At 39.6% G+C, this 14641-nt stretch overlaps 1 protein-coding gene across 6 annotated transcripts in view; it reads left to right on the plus strand.

Moving 5' to 3' along the window:
* CAB39L (calcium binding protein 39 like) overlaps nt 1–14641 on the plus strand; it is a 61320-nt gene that overhangs the window by 2419 nt on the left and 44260 nt on the right. The gene's annotated exons all lie outside the window — the stretch shown is intronic.

Here is a 14641-nt window from a genome sequence, read left to right on the forward strand (position 1 = left end):
GTTGCTCACTAATTGGACTCAGAGTATTTACAGGTCCTCAGTATGTTTTGTTACTGTGTTTTGTAATTCTTTTGCTATTGTAGATATGGTAGAAGGTTATTCACATAATTTTTTCCCCCAGGTATTAAATGAAAGAAAGGGGAGATTATGGGTCTCTGAGAAGCCTGTAAATTAATTTTGTTCTACCTCTGGTGTAAGCATGTTTGCATTCTTGGCAACTAAGAGTCTAACAAATTGTCTGTTTGAGAAGTGGAGGTTCTAAAATCATAGGCTGTTGTAGTCCTAAGGGAATCTTAAAACACAGGCAGAGACTGGCTAGGGAAAGGAAAGGAAAAATTTGTGTCACTGTTTTAACAATAGACTTCTTTCATGTGAAGGACCTAGATGTCTGTTAATTACTAACTGGCTTGAGGGTTTTGGAATCTGGCCCAATATGCTGAAACTCTTAACCATCCACTGGCTGGCATTTTCTCCAAGGTCTGCATTTGGAAACTGGTAGTGCAATGAATTTCATCTGTTTATGTAGGAGAGGCATTTTCAGTTTGAGCCATATTTCTGTCTTACAGTCTTGGTGTTCATTGCCAGCAAAGATTCCAGGCAGCTGCGTGAGCACAGGGAGCAAGGACTGCTGTGGATGTTAGGTTATGTCAGACCAAGCTGAGCAGCATGTGTTGCCTTTGCTGTGCCACAGCCCCACCACACTGATCAAGACCTAAAACTCTGCCCTCTAATTTTGGGTGATGTCAATGAATTAACAAGATCTGAAAGCCTGTGATTACAAGTGCACTTGAAAGGGCCTGAGATTTCTGGAAACCAGGCAGTAGATGTATATGATGAAAGGAATCCAAAATAAATGGATGCCTAAAACCCTTTTTATCTTAGTTTTTCCATGCGAACACAGCAATATATTTCTCTGAAATAAATTTTCACTGGTACTTTCTGAAGTAAGGCTTGTGGTTGTAAAGTATTCTGATCCTTTTGATGGCTCTTTGTGGGTTTGCCTGCAGGTAAAGTATGCACACAAACTATTTTCATTACATGAACATGTAGGAGACATTAAGCAATCTGCAAGAATTAATGAATTTGTGGTGTTCCCACTCTGAAGAGACGATCTCTGGGGACCCCTACAACTTCATTTTGATTTGCCTTTTGACTTTTAAACTCAAGTGTGGGGACAGCTGCCCTTGTGGTGCCAGCTGATAGAAGGCTGATGGGCTGGTACTGGTCTTGGTAGCTGCTGTGCAAAGGCCAGGGAGGCAGTGCCTGCTGTAGAACTGGACTTGAACTAATAAAAGCCATCAAAAGGAGGCATAGGGCAACAACCTGAAGTTATTATTGTGTGTGGCGAAATAACCACTTTCAAATAAAACTGAAACATGTAAAGTTTCAAATGTACGAAAGGGAATTTGACTAAAACCTTAGAAAACAGGGTTGATATGTGTTGTGGGGTGGAGGCTCAACAATAGAGCTCTTCATAAGAATATTCTGGACTAAACAGTCCTTAGTCACTGTTTCCTGTGGGGAAATTAATTTAGTTGAAGAAAAATCTAATTTTTTTTGTGGATTTTTTTCCCTTAATTTTTTTTTCCCTTAATTTTTTTTTCCCTTAATTTTTTTTCCCTTAATTTTGTGGATTTTTTTCCCTGCCCAATGTGCTGCATCAGCACTTGGTTTGGCTTAACTTTGTAGAGGTGTGAAACCAGCAGTAAGGTGTGAGGAACAGGAGCAGCAAGAATGGGAGGGAGCATTCTCCTATTAATATTTACCTTATTTGCATTTGTTTATAAATGTTTTGAAGGGTCAGGGAAGCCACAGTCCCCTGAACATTTAAAATTGGCAGTGTCAAAGAAAGAAACAGTCCAGATGTTCCTGTACTTCTTGGACTGCCCTGTTCCTTTGTGTCATTACTCACAGGACTGGTTGGGGTTCAAAAAATACAAAAAACCCAACCAAACAAAAAAAAATACAAACAAAACACAAACAAAACCAAAACAAAACCCCAAACCAAACAACAACAAAAAACCAAATTAAAAAAAAACCCCACTGAAAACCCACCAAAACAAACAAACAAACCCCAAAAAACCAACCAAATAAAAAAACCCAAACAAAACCAAAAAAACCCCAGAAGAACCCACAAAAACTTATTTGGCTCAGCTATATTTATCTGAATAACCTTCCCCATCTCATTTGCTTTGCAGCCACTTGGTATTTGTGCTTTTCTCAGGAAATTGGAGGTGGTCTAGGTGCAAAATGAGGAGCATCTGGAAATCGATGGATTGCTTTCTAATTTTATTGTTGGTGTCATTTATCTCAATTTAAAATGTTTGAGACAACTACTTCTACAGTATGAGCAAAGTGGTGGGATGGGCAGAATACTTACTGTATCTAGGTTATTTTGGGTGGTCTTATCACACAGCAGAGCCTGGACCTCTCTGTGTTCTCAGTTCTGCTGGATCAAAATCCCCTCCTGCCTTTTCACAGACAGTGGAGGCAAATGGGTTTCTCTCATGAGTGCTTAGCCTTAACTTTGTTGTTACCTTTTTTCCCTGTAAAATTCTTGAACGACTGGAACCAAAGAAGCTGTGTTAAAAATATGTTTGACATTCTTTCACTAAGTGAATTGTGGGCCCAAATCTTTGTAACACTTTCTTCTTAAGGAAAAAAAAAATAGCCTTTTTTCTTAAGGCATGTTCCTCAAGTGACTCCAGTGTAAGAATTTGACATTCCTCTCACAGAAGTGGATACATATGCTATTTGTTACAAAGTAATCACAATTTAGAATACATTCAAGCTGGCATAAAATAAAAAAAAAAACAACTTTAATAAGATTAAATGCTTCTCGACACATACATTTAATGTGTATTTAAAAAAATAAGCCCATCAAACACTGCTGTTTATCATAGTGAAGTGTGTGGAATTGGTTTCTGTCAAGTTTGTGAGGAACCATTAACTTGAGAAGGTGTTTGATAGCATAATTTGCCTTCACTTAAAGTGAAGGATCGTTTTTAGGAATGAAATTATTTTGTTAACAAATTCGTAGCAAGGTGTTACAACCCTTGCATTAACAGATCAAGATGTGTGGTTGCAACCTGGGTGTAGAAATCAGCAGAAAGGGATGGGATTTCTTTAACTGTTTTTCCTGCCACAGATTGTAGAAATATTTTTAAATTGCACACTCCACTAAAATGTTTGTGATTGGATGGATTTTTTTTCCTTTTGTTCTTTTAATATTGTCCGTATTGATAGAGGTAGTTCCAAAAATTTCACACAATTTGCATTTCGTAAGTCCTCCACACTTCTCATTTCTTCAAAAGCTGCACTTTTAGAGGAGGTAAGAGGGGTTTGTTTTTTTCTGGCTGTTAAATTTTCATGATGCCCAGCAGGCTGATCTGCCTGCCTCTGCAGTCATGTCATTCCTAGAACTGATGCAAGGGAGGTGATGGCAGTAAGGGCTAGAATTCTCATTTTTACAGCAATGTGTCCTTAGAGCAACTTGATAAACTGTGAAACAACATTTTAAAATTCTTTTACAGCATTAGTTACCAACACCCTTTCTGATATCACAGTAATATTTGTACCTTGCTTTTCCTGCCTCAAGAGACAATAATTAAGATGGAAGAAAGTACTGCTGCATAACTGGGTTTTGAAATGTGTGGACAGCATATCTTTGGGTGGTCTTTCCTAAAGATCCCGTGGCAATGTGGCATGAAGGCACTTGTACAAATTTATACATACAAATTTATTGCAGCAAAAATACAGTTTGTTTGCTCTTGAGTGTGGGAAGGAAGTTGTGTGTGGCTTTGTAAGTCAAGGCACTGGAGACTGCTGAATACAGAGGGATTAATAATATGTGGGGAGGGTTCACATCCAGCAGCTGTAGTGTCCTGAGCATTCAGCTCTTTGTTTTGCCTATTTTCATATGTCAGCAGGGAGGCATGGCTGTATCAGCTTTCCCTCTTCAAGTGTACCTTTTAATTGTGTACTCTCTGCAGTTCACTGGCAGTCAGACAGCTCTCTTTCACTTCTGCAAATAAGCAAAACTTATTTTGGACTACCAGTTCATGGTGGTCATTCACTACCTGTTGCTTTTGGCCACAAGAGAAGCTGTCTGCAATATATGATTTATTTGTTGTTAGAAATAAGCCCCAAATTGAACCTCATAGAGTGGGTGCAGGACTGCATGCTGGTTGTAGACCTCTGTTAGGGCAAATATTGTGTGTATCATTTAGTGCCTGGGAAAAATCTGTGGGGAATGAGGGGAGGGGTAATTTTTTTTTTTTTTACAAATTAGTTTAAGTAAGTGAGCCAAAAAAGGCTGAACCTTCTAAATAAAAGCTTATTACTTAGAAATTGTGTTGACCTTTTGTCCTACTTTTTATCTGCAGACCATTAATAGGTCTTGTCTTTTACATTACAATCCATGTTTAGGTCTGTATCTGCTTGCAACATCTGTACTGCTCTGTTTGCAAGCATCACACATAGCCTCAGGCAAAATATGGAAGTAAAAGATAAAGTGCTTTAGGTTGAAGGCAGTTTGAACGAGGACAGGTTTGAATGTACTCTGAGGTCAAGCTGGCTTGGTGGTCTTTAGGTTGTGTGTTGTTTGGAAAAGTTTTTCCCTTCAAGAAAGCAGCATGAATGTGAGCAGATACACTTCCCTACAATTCTTCTTCCCTTTTGTCAGGGAAGGGAAGATGCTAGCAGACGATTTGCTGAGATATTTTTATGCTATTCTGGTTGCTTGGGTAGGAGTTAAATGCTGGTTAAAAATGCAGATATGTTATCCATTGTTTTTCCTCCCTTGCTGAACTCCCTCCACGCTGTAAACTGTCTCCTCACCAGGGTCCCTAAGGTTCAGCACAGTCATCAGGCCGTGGGAGAAGATTGCTGCAAAAACTTGAGGAACTCAGCAGATCTCCATTGTGCAATGTGATGTGCTGCTACATCACTGATACAGTTCTAGCCCTGCCTACAAGAGCATTCCCTGAAGCTGGGGAGTGGCTGGGGATGTGGGAACACATGGCTGTTTGGAATAGATACAAATACAAAAAGAGGGTTTCAGCAAAGGGACAGCAAGTCTGATTGTCTTGATTTAGAAATGGTTCCAAGGCAGCAGCCAATATATAGGAATTAGTACAAGTAAGTTTTATGTAGATGATTACAGAAAACTCACTGGATTTTCTTTAGGATTTAAGGCTAATAAGAAGTTTAAAAGTACCAGGAGCAAAAAGAACGGAGACATTTGTCTGTTGGCTCTGCTAAAGTTGTCAACAATGATGCTGAAAATACAGAACTGTTCTGTATTCCTGTAGAGAGAATGAAGATTAATATTGCAAATAATCATGTAACTGTGAACAAATCCATCATATTCCAGCAGTAATTAAAGACTGAAAGAACACTTTCGAAAATTTACGGAGAGTGAGAATTAATTTTTTTTTATGTAAAACTCCAAAATTTTAAGGATTGTCATGAAGCGAAATATTCAACATGATTAATAGGAAACATATTATAAAATGTCTAGTATTTCAGTTATATAATGGGTTTGATGTATTCTGGCTAAGAAACTCAATCTTGAAAATATTACTGTCAATAAGAATATTTAAATTTCTATATAATTTTTTGGCATTCAGTCATTGGATGCTTGTTTGCCAAAAAAAAAAAAAATCCCCAAATGAACACACAGTTGAAAGGAAATGCACAATTCTTTCTGACAGTTTTATCTAGGCCACACAGAGTGGAAAGATGACAAATGATGGCATAGCCTCATGCATTTGATTGAATCAAAGAGCATGTTGGCTGACTCTTTCGAAAGACGGACTCAAAGCTTTGTGAAGTTAATGACCATGGGAAGAGGCTGGATATGCCTTAAAAGATGAGGAACAGTATCTGAAAATATTTCAAGGTGTCAAGACTCATGGGCAACAGGCAGTGGACAATCACTGTAGATAAGGGGTAGCCAAGAGCTGACAGGAGCTGAAAACACTGAATGCAGAGTGGGAGATTTCTTTTGCAGTATTAATGATCTCACTTCCATAATACAATCAGGTTTGATTTCAAGACATTTTTTAATTGAAGTCAGTAGTAGCTGTAGGTGTTGGAAAACTGTATATGTACACTTCATGTAGGTGGTGATGAAGAAGTAAATTCTGAATTAGTTGAAGTGATTTGATGACATACCCATGGATGAATAAAAAGGAGAGCCTTCAAAGAGCATGTTTATGAACACAGGAGTCATGGCTTCAGGGAGCAGAAAGTAAAAGAGATTATGAATTTTCAGAAAAGGAAAAAACCCCAAAACATTGAAAGTGGTAACCAATTAACTGTTGCACTATGTTATTAATGGACTTCAGAGATTCTCCAGCACTTGAAATTAGTGTCAAGATACAAAATCTTTTTAAAAGCTGCTCTTGTTCAAGAAGCTGTTAAGCTTTGGGGCACCAGAGTAAATATTTGAATTTTTAAAAGTCCTTTACTGATAGTAACAACATTATTTATTGTTTTGAGAAGAACAAAACAATCTCTTTCAGACTTATTTTAAATCCAAATAAGGTCCTATTTCGTAAGTGTAGGAATCATATAGAACTGTCTTTAGTTTTGAAAGAAAAGCCAGTCTGTGTAAACTGTCACAGTGTCATACTATTTATTGCTTTTGAACTTCTGTGCCATCTGTTTTTAGGGTTTTTTTTAAATCGGAAAACATAAAAATAGGTAATGTTGTTGTTGGGCTAAATGACAAGGTATTAAATAGCTTATGTTCACATCCTTGGTTACCTGGCTGCCATGCAGCTCTCTGGATACAGGCCTTTGTGTGCTGAAATATTTCACTGGAAGTTCTTGTGCTTGTGAAAGTAATTTCATCCCATGATGACAGCTAGGGGAGACTGCCTTGCTGTGGTCATGGAAAGTCGAACTGATACGACTCTTGCTGGGTCACCTTCTCACGGGGTTCTGCCTGCTCTTAGAAAACAAGCCATTTCTTTTCAGCGGTACTTGGGCGGAAACTCCAAAATTTGCAACAATGCCAGACATAATTTTGCGTCCTTATGAGCACTGCAGTTCTGAAAGAAACAGTTTTGAGACTTTTCTCTTGGAATTCTGCTGTTGGGTCTACACCTCTCATAAATTCAAGGTACTACATGCAAATATATTAGAAAATATGTTCTGCAGGTGATCAGGCTCAGATAGCATCTAGCTAAAAATATAATATTTTTTTGCAAAGACAGTAGATAACTTCTCATGTCTGGGCTGATACAGCTTGAGACTCTTTTTTTATTTGAGAGGCATACAGCTCACTTATTTTCAGAGCTAAACATGACTTTTATAAGTGGACAGTAGCAGTCTTTTACCCTTCAGAGGCGTAGATTTTGATGGCAGAAAAGTTATTTTGTGAATGCACACTGCCAAAGCACACACAGAGAAGAAAATTATCAATTGCTTCTGTGGGAAAGGAACAGGTATGTGACGATCATTAACATGAGAGAACTGATTTCTTAAATTGTTTTCAGAGGGTGTGACAAAGTTTGTGAGTATAGATCTGTGTGCTGTGTGATGTTGAAGCTGTCAGATTTCATTAGGAGATGTCTCGAGGAATGATGTTTGCCAAGAAGATTTCCATGAATATATTTGACCTGTTACAATCTATACATCTAGAGCTTGCCATTTCTGTCATGTGGTGAGTGGTTTTCTTCCAGGTATCCAGAGCCTGTCAGGGATCCCCACTGTTGAGGCTACAAATTGAGTTGAATCAAAGCACACCCAGATGCCAGAGCTGCTCTCCCTCCAAAACAGAAATTGTCCAGAAGATGAATGCACTGCTCATGTTGGTCCTTGTTCAGAGCAGACTTGGCTAAAAAATGCCTGTCCTCAGCATGCCTGCTGCCATTTAAGGACTTCAAGGCATGACCCTGGTTTATTAATTAAAACAAAAGGAACTCAGGCCTTAATTGGACATTTTGTAGTTGTATGTGTCTGACATAATAATTAATTTGTAATGTCAGTTGTTGGGCAACATGGGTAAGGGGAACAGCAGATGGCTTTTTAGTAGTGTGGGAATATGCATGGACAGGTTTTCCCCACTGGGGACTTCAAAGAATACCCTACCAGTTAATTTGCTCAATACAGTCAATTTTTGGCCAGAATAGACTACAGAGATCTTTAGGAAGGCATTGGAGGTTCCTTCCAGGGACCATAAAAATATGTTACTAAAATCTGAGACAAAGGCTTCATGACGACAGGATCTGTTCACCACCTAACAGGAAGATAACATTAAAGTGATGGTAAAATATTTACTGTGGGACACAGAAGTGCAAGCACCCTGTGTTTCATCGACTGGCCATGTATCTGTCACATGAAGGCAAATATGTTTGCAATCTGAAAAGTGATGAATATACTTAATTGTTTGTCAGGAGGAATGACTTTGGAGTACTTGTGAAGACAATCTCTCTTTGTGCAACTTGAGCTTGATGAGTTCTCAAGGTCCCCTATCCTTTTCCAATATGTAAACTAATGTCCTTGCAGGACAAAACTGGTAAAGAGCAAAATGTGAGAAGATGTGGGTTCTCTTTCTTCAGGGGAGCAGTGTTGGCACCAGAGATTTTCTTATGTGACTTTAGGCAAGTCAATTTAGGGCAACATTTGCTTAGGTTTAGCAGCTGTTTTTCAAGAATTATAGTAATGCTTGGGTTTCATTCTTTGACACTTGGAAAAAACTGTAATTCTTCATCTAAAAGCAGCAGTTTAGACTTTTAGCCTAGTATTATTCTGGTTTTGTTTTGACTGTTCTGCTTTAGTAGAATTCTTAACCTGTATGAGAAGAGACTCAGAAGTTTGTTGTGTCTGCGGGCATGGTTTCTGGAGACCTGCATCACACAAACTGCAGGACAGTTATCCCAGTCTGCAGGAGAAGGACACGAGTAAGCTAGGTACTGCCTGCTGTGTTTGTTTGGGTTCCATCACTGTAGTGTCAAAGCACCTTATGGTTTTGAATGCATAAATTTTCCTGTGGGGAGACTAAGTGGCTTTTCCAAGATCACATAGTGTGACATAAATAGGAGCTGACACTTAGGTTTGAACTCATCTTCTTCATGGGTATAACACCATGGCTCTATATGGGACTTTCTGGTTTTTACCTGTTTTCTTGTCTTGGGGTGACCTCTTGAAAAATACAATGGCTCCGCAGGTAAATCCTGACTTTGCTGCCCTGAAGAAGGAACTAACTGGAATGCAATAAATTGATGCTGGAGCTTGGCTTGTTTGGTCCCTCATCTACAGGAAACAGCAGTCTCTGAGCTGTCTTGGAGGCTCAGTCTTGACAGTCAGAAGCAATCTTGAGCAATCTGTTGTGTCTGAGTATTGCAGAAGTGATTTAAGAGTTCCCCTAGAAGGGGAATAGTGCTCTTTTGGGATCTTTGGAGTGAAAGGTGTGTAACTATTCATCATGGTGATTTTGTTTGAGGCTTCAAAGGTGCTGACTTGCCAGAAGCAGAAGAAGAGTAGAGTAGTCCTTCCTCTGGTACATGTTTCTTTTTCTACTTTGCTCTTGGTGTCAGCCCCTCTTAGAGATGGGATTTAATGGAGCTTTGTCTTATCCAGAATGATTATTCCTATCTCCTGGTATTCTTTAACAGTACATTTTGGAGTGCACACCTTTGGGTGTTTGCTTGGTGTCACCTCACTTTCCTCATACTAAATTGGGTGTTACAGTGAGTGCCTCACAGGAGCGTTTAACTTGTGTTTTAAATTTAACTTATATTTGTTTGTCCGCAAGTCATCTGGAAAGCATCTGATGAAAAATGCTTTAGCCTTCTTTAGTAGTGGTCAGTAGAGGAAAGGTCTTAAATCCCCAACTGCCTTCCAGCTTGTCAGAACCAGCCACACATTGTGTTTCAAGAAATTATAGGCATCAAAGGGCAGTGGATCTGCCCAGCATTTTCACTGTGTATCACCATTACTGAGGTGAATATACCCTAACTTTCAGCTTTCAGCTTCAGGCACTCTTAGGAAGTTTAAAGTTCTGATTTGGGGTGCTCCATTGTCTTTGACCAGCAAGGAAGTTGTAGGGAACATCTATAGGGTTTTTCACATTAGTGAGCCCATAAGGGGATGTCTTAACCTGCAGTACTCAGTGCTGCCGAACATAAAGGAAAGTGCTTGATGAAGATACGTGAAGACCAGTAACTAAATTCAGACCTTTCAAGAAGACTAAACCCTATTAATATTGTTTGGCTGTTTCAGAAAAGGGAGATCACAGATAAATGCTTTTACACACTTAAAATTCAATTCCATGAAGAAAAGTGTTTTTTAGTGCACTGCTACAGAAACTGCAAGATTGGCACACATGTGATGAGTGGTTTTAGGTCTTCAGCAAAGCTCTTATTTTTGCACTTCTTGAAATGGTCTTTCCTCTTCCCATTTTTAATTCTGTGAATGGACCTTAAAGAAACAAACAAACCAACATGGCCACTAAGGTGATTGACTGTACAGAACTGGGATAGGAGCAGTTTGGAGAGGTGAAAGCTTTAATTACTTTTAAAATACCTACTTGGCTCTTCAGGCAATCACTGATTTTGGGGGACTAGTTTCTGTTTGCATGAATCTGCAGGTAAAAAGCCTGATGTGGTCATTAGTTCACTGTTCCTCCACTCATAAAAGTGGGAGTGCAGGTATGGTTCTTATTTGTGTTTTGTGTTGGGACACAGTAGATAAGGGGCACAATTAACATTTTATAAGTGACTTTAGGGCAGACATAAAATTTTAATATGTTATATTTTTCAGCTGTTGGGCTGTAGTAACCTTCTGTTTAGACACACTTCCCTTGGGAGTGAGAATGCTCAAGGAAAGGCATTAATTTTTGTTGACTTTCTCTAATGATGGAACAGGATGCCTTTAAAATGAGTAAACTTTTAAATACACTGGCCTGTACATAAAGTATTAATATACAAAAGTTTCTGGTAGAAAGGCCAGTGTCAGTGCTTGGTTTCTGGAGTGATTGTACATATGAATAACACATTCAGTAAAATCTCACGAGCAGTTTAAAAGAGCTATTGCAGATCTTAAAGACCCCCAAAACCCCAACTAAACCAAGCAACATCTTAGCAACTGTATTTGCGTGAAATAAATCAGGAGGGAAAAGGCCGTATGTCCTTAAAAGCGCTAGAGGGAGCTAGGAGGAAGAAGAGGGGAACACAATCGTTGAAGACATGTCTGCATTTCTAGGAGTAGCTTATATAAAGCATCCATTTAAATCCTTCCACTCACTTCAGCTAAAATGCAACTACAGGTCAGCCACTGCATCTTGCTGCTCTCTGTTTTCCACACTTCACTGAAGAAATATCAATTTTCGAGTCTCAGGAGAGGCCAGAAGCTTTGCTGCTTTTCACATGGCTGTAGGGAAAACCACCTGCCCCTCCGTAGACTGTACCTTTTTTTTTTTTTTTTTTTTTTCTTTCCTTATTTAGTATTTGGATGAGCAGCCAAATGTTAATTTGCCTTTTGGTGCTGGTAGCTGTTTTGGGGGAACTGGTATACAGGCTCAGTTCCAAGCTTGTGTCCCTCTGAGATTACACAGAGAGAAAGTGTGCGTGTTGTATGTCTGTATTTGGGATCTGCTCCATGAAGAACTCATTTGCATTAATCTGAAGTGGCCACAGTGCTTTTGCAGGGATCTGAAGAAACTGAGTATCTATGGACTCACAGAATAACACAGAAGTATGAAGTTACTGTAAAGCATCTTATTTTATGAGGTTTTAGAAGTGTTGTTGGGCACTTTTTATATTGCTCTGCCATAAAGCTAAATGCTTTGAGTTAAAGAGTAACAGCTTTACGATGTAGATTATATAAGTTACTTGTTTTTAGTTCCCCTCCACCCCAATAAACTGCCAAATTATCAAAATGTTGATATCTTCTTGTAAGAATAGCATGAAATTCTGTGAGGAATGTTCTTTAGTTTTCAAGTTTTGGAGGGTGGGGGAATCTTTTTAGTATGCTAAAGCTTCTCCTCTTGATACTCAGCATTACACAACTAAACCTGTTGCTGTGGAGAACTGAATTTTGATGGCCTGGGGCATTGAGCAATTTGGGGGGAAGGAAGTATGTTGTTGTTGTTATTATTATTAGAGGCTGCTTAGGGCTTTGGAATGCTGGAAGTAATCTCAGAGGAGGTAGACAGACTGGAAATGGATAATTAAAGAAACAGAATTAATATATATACGCTGTGTGTTTATCATCTGCTGCTGTAATTTATTGCAATTTCACTCATTGTTGAAGTTCCCTAATTTCTCTTTTCCACTTTAGAAAATAAATGGTAAGGGCAGGAAAAATCAACCAGGGTTTTCTTCCTTTGGTCTTTATTAGATGGAATGATTTTAAGTTATGAAAGCAAGGACAAACATTTCTCAAAAGTACTTTAACCATGCCTTAGCCTGAGGACTGCTCTCTTTAAAGGAAACAAATATAATGAAATTTAAATATGTGGAAGCTGGAGTACTTTAGCAGTGCAGAGATTTTTTTTTTTACATGTACTTTAGGACTGTAAAGATTTTTTGTCTATTTATAATTACATCATTCTAGATTTTAGGTGGCTACAAATTAAGAATTGAAGAAAACATATTTTGGAAATATTTAGTAACCTCTTGGCAACAAAAAACCCCAACAAACAGATAAGAGCACCAAGTAATTATGGCTTAATTCCTATTGAATGGTTCAGGGCCTTTTCCTGTTGTCTGAGAATTAACTCTACTTAAGATGAAACAGAGTATTGGAATAGCAGAGAATCTTTTTTTCCCCTGCCCCTTTAGCTACCTTGTTTTGTGCAGTTTCTTCTGCTGCAATGCAGGGATGGAGGCAGGTGAGTTTCTTGCTCTCCAGCTGTTCAGAGAGCTCCTATTAAAGCCCTAAAATATTTCCTCAGGTAGAAGATGGAAAAAGTTGAGCTGTAATTGAGTGCAAATTCAGTTTATTGCTCTGAATCAGGAAGACAGGCATATTTAGTCTGAAACAAAGGAGAGTTACTTTGTAGATAAATTTCTTATACTTCCAAAAAGCTGGGATACTCAGAATGGTCTTTGAATATTTTATGGAGTGCAGTGACACACACATTATCCCCACTGGGGCTCCTTATGTGCAACTAAAACACATTTATTGTGATATTTCAATCTTTTTTTTTGTGATAGTTTGATTTCAGGGTAACACCTCCCACTGTTGAACTCCACGGTACAACAAAAAGTTGGGGTTTTACCTGCTGAAGGGATGGTGGATTTACAATGGAAAAGATAAAATTTTTCTTGGGACAGGTAGAGGAAAAAAGTTTTTTCTCTTAGAAACACACAGTGATGCACTTGGATTGTTGTGTTGCCTTAGGAAAAGCCAGTACTGTCAGCAGTAGCCCAAGGGTAGAGTGTTTATCATTTGACTTTCACTGTTTATCCACAGGCCGAGGTATCTGATAACAAAGAAAGGGCCAATGCCAGAGTGGGTGTAAGGTACCAGAGGGCCCAGCTCCCCTTCCCTTTCCCCACCCAGCCGGCACAGAGCAGGGCACCCACAAAAAGGTGCCCAGTGCCAGTTTTTCTCCCCAAGTGCTTCGTGCCACAACACATCTGTGCAGGTTGTTCACGTGCCTCCTAAGCTGCGTGGGTGGCTCACCCTGCTCAGAGCTTGGCGTCCGCAGTGTCCCTTGCTGAGCTCTCTGTGGAGGTGGCCTGGAGAGGAAAGCTGGTCAGTGGTGGCTAATGTGAAGCCTTTAATTGGGTGCTGGAAGAATATTTCACAAGGGGTTTGGAGCAGAAATTGCCACTTGGTGTCACTTGTTGCAGTGCTTTCTGGTGCAGCGGGAGCAGCACTAATTAATGCCTGCTCCCAGTGCTGTTCAGGGCACTCCAAAAACACAGGGCTGCAGTATCTTGATGATCTGTTAGGTAAAGTGTGAGCAGAAATGGTGACGTGCTTTACTGATAAGTTGAGAGTACAAATCTGCTGATCTAAGGTTGGCTTGGTGCCTCCTGTGCAAAGGCAGGGAGGTTAAGGGAGCAGGGGTGGCTTCTGCCTCTCTGAGCCCAGGAGGGACAGGCGAGTGGCTCTTCAAAGTGAAGATTTGGGATACTCCTGTGTGCTTCAGTTTGGAGCTGGCATTGCAACCAAAGGCTGGTAGCCCTTTAAAAGGTCTCTATTTCATCTGTATTCCTCAGAATTTAGGTTTCTTATGCACTTTTGGCTGCCTGTAATGTAGAGCTGTGAATAGCTACTGCAGGTGAGCCTTAAATCAAGATCTGATGCAACTGTAGCGCTGCTAACTCTGAGATCAGCTCCCCAAGCAAATGTTGCATACCAAATTATTTTTAATAATGTAGGACTTTGCTTAGGCTATGCCCTGATGGGAGGTAAAGTTTTCCCCCTGAAGCTGGAGAGCTTGGCAGAAAGACATGCTGGGCACACATCCCAGCTGGGACTCGGCCAAGATCCAGATGAAGATACATTTTTAAATCCTACCTTGAAGTGCCTATAGTAAAGCATCCTTCTTCCCCTGCTCTCAACAGCTGGGGCAGAGGGGACAGCACTTGCCATTCCCGTTGGGAATGTGTGGCACTTGCCAAACCATAGCTGCCGAGAGAGAAAAATGAAGCACTAAAAATTTCTTTAATTACAT

This window comes from Motacilla alba, chromosome 1 (genome assembly GCF_015832195.1).
Source record: "Motacilla alba alba isolate MOTALB_02 chromosome 1, Motacilla_alba_V1.0_pri, whole genome shotgun sequence".
In the NCBI taxonomy this organism is placed as follows: Eukaryota; Metazoa; Chordata; class Aves; order Passeriformes; family Motacillidae; genus Motacilla; species Motacilla alba.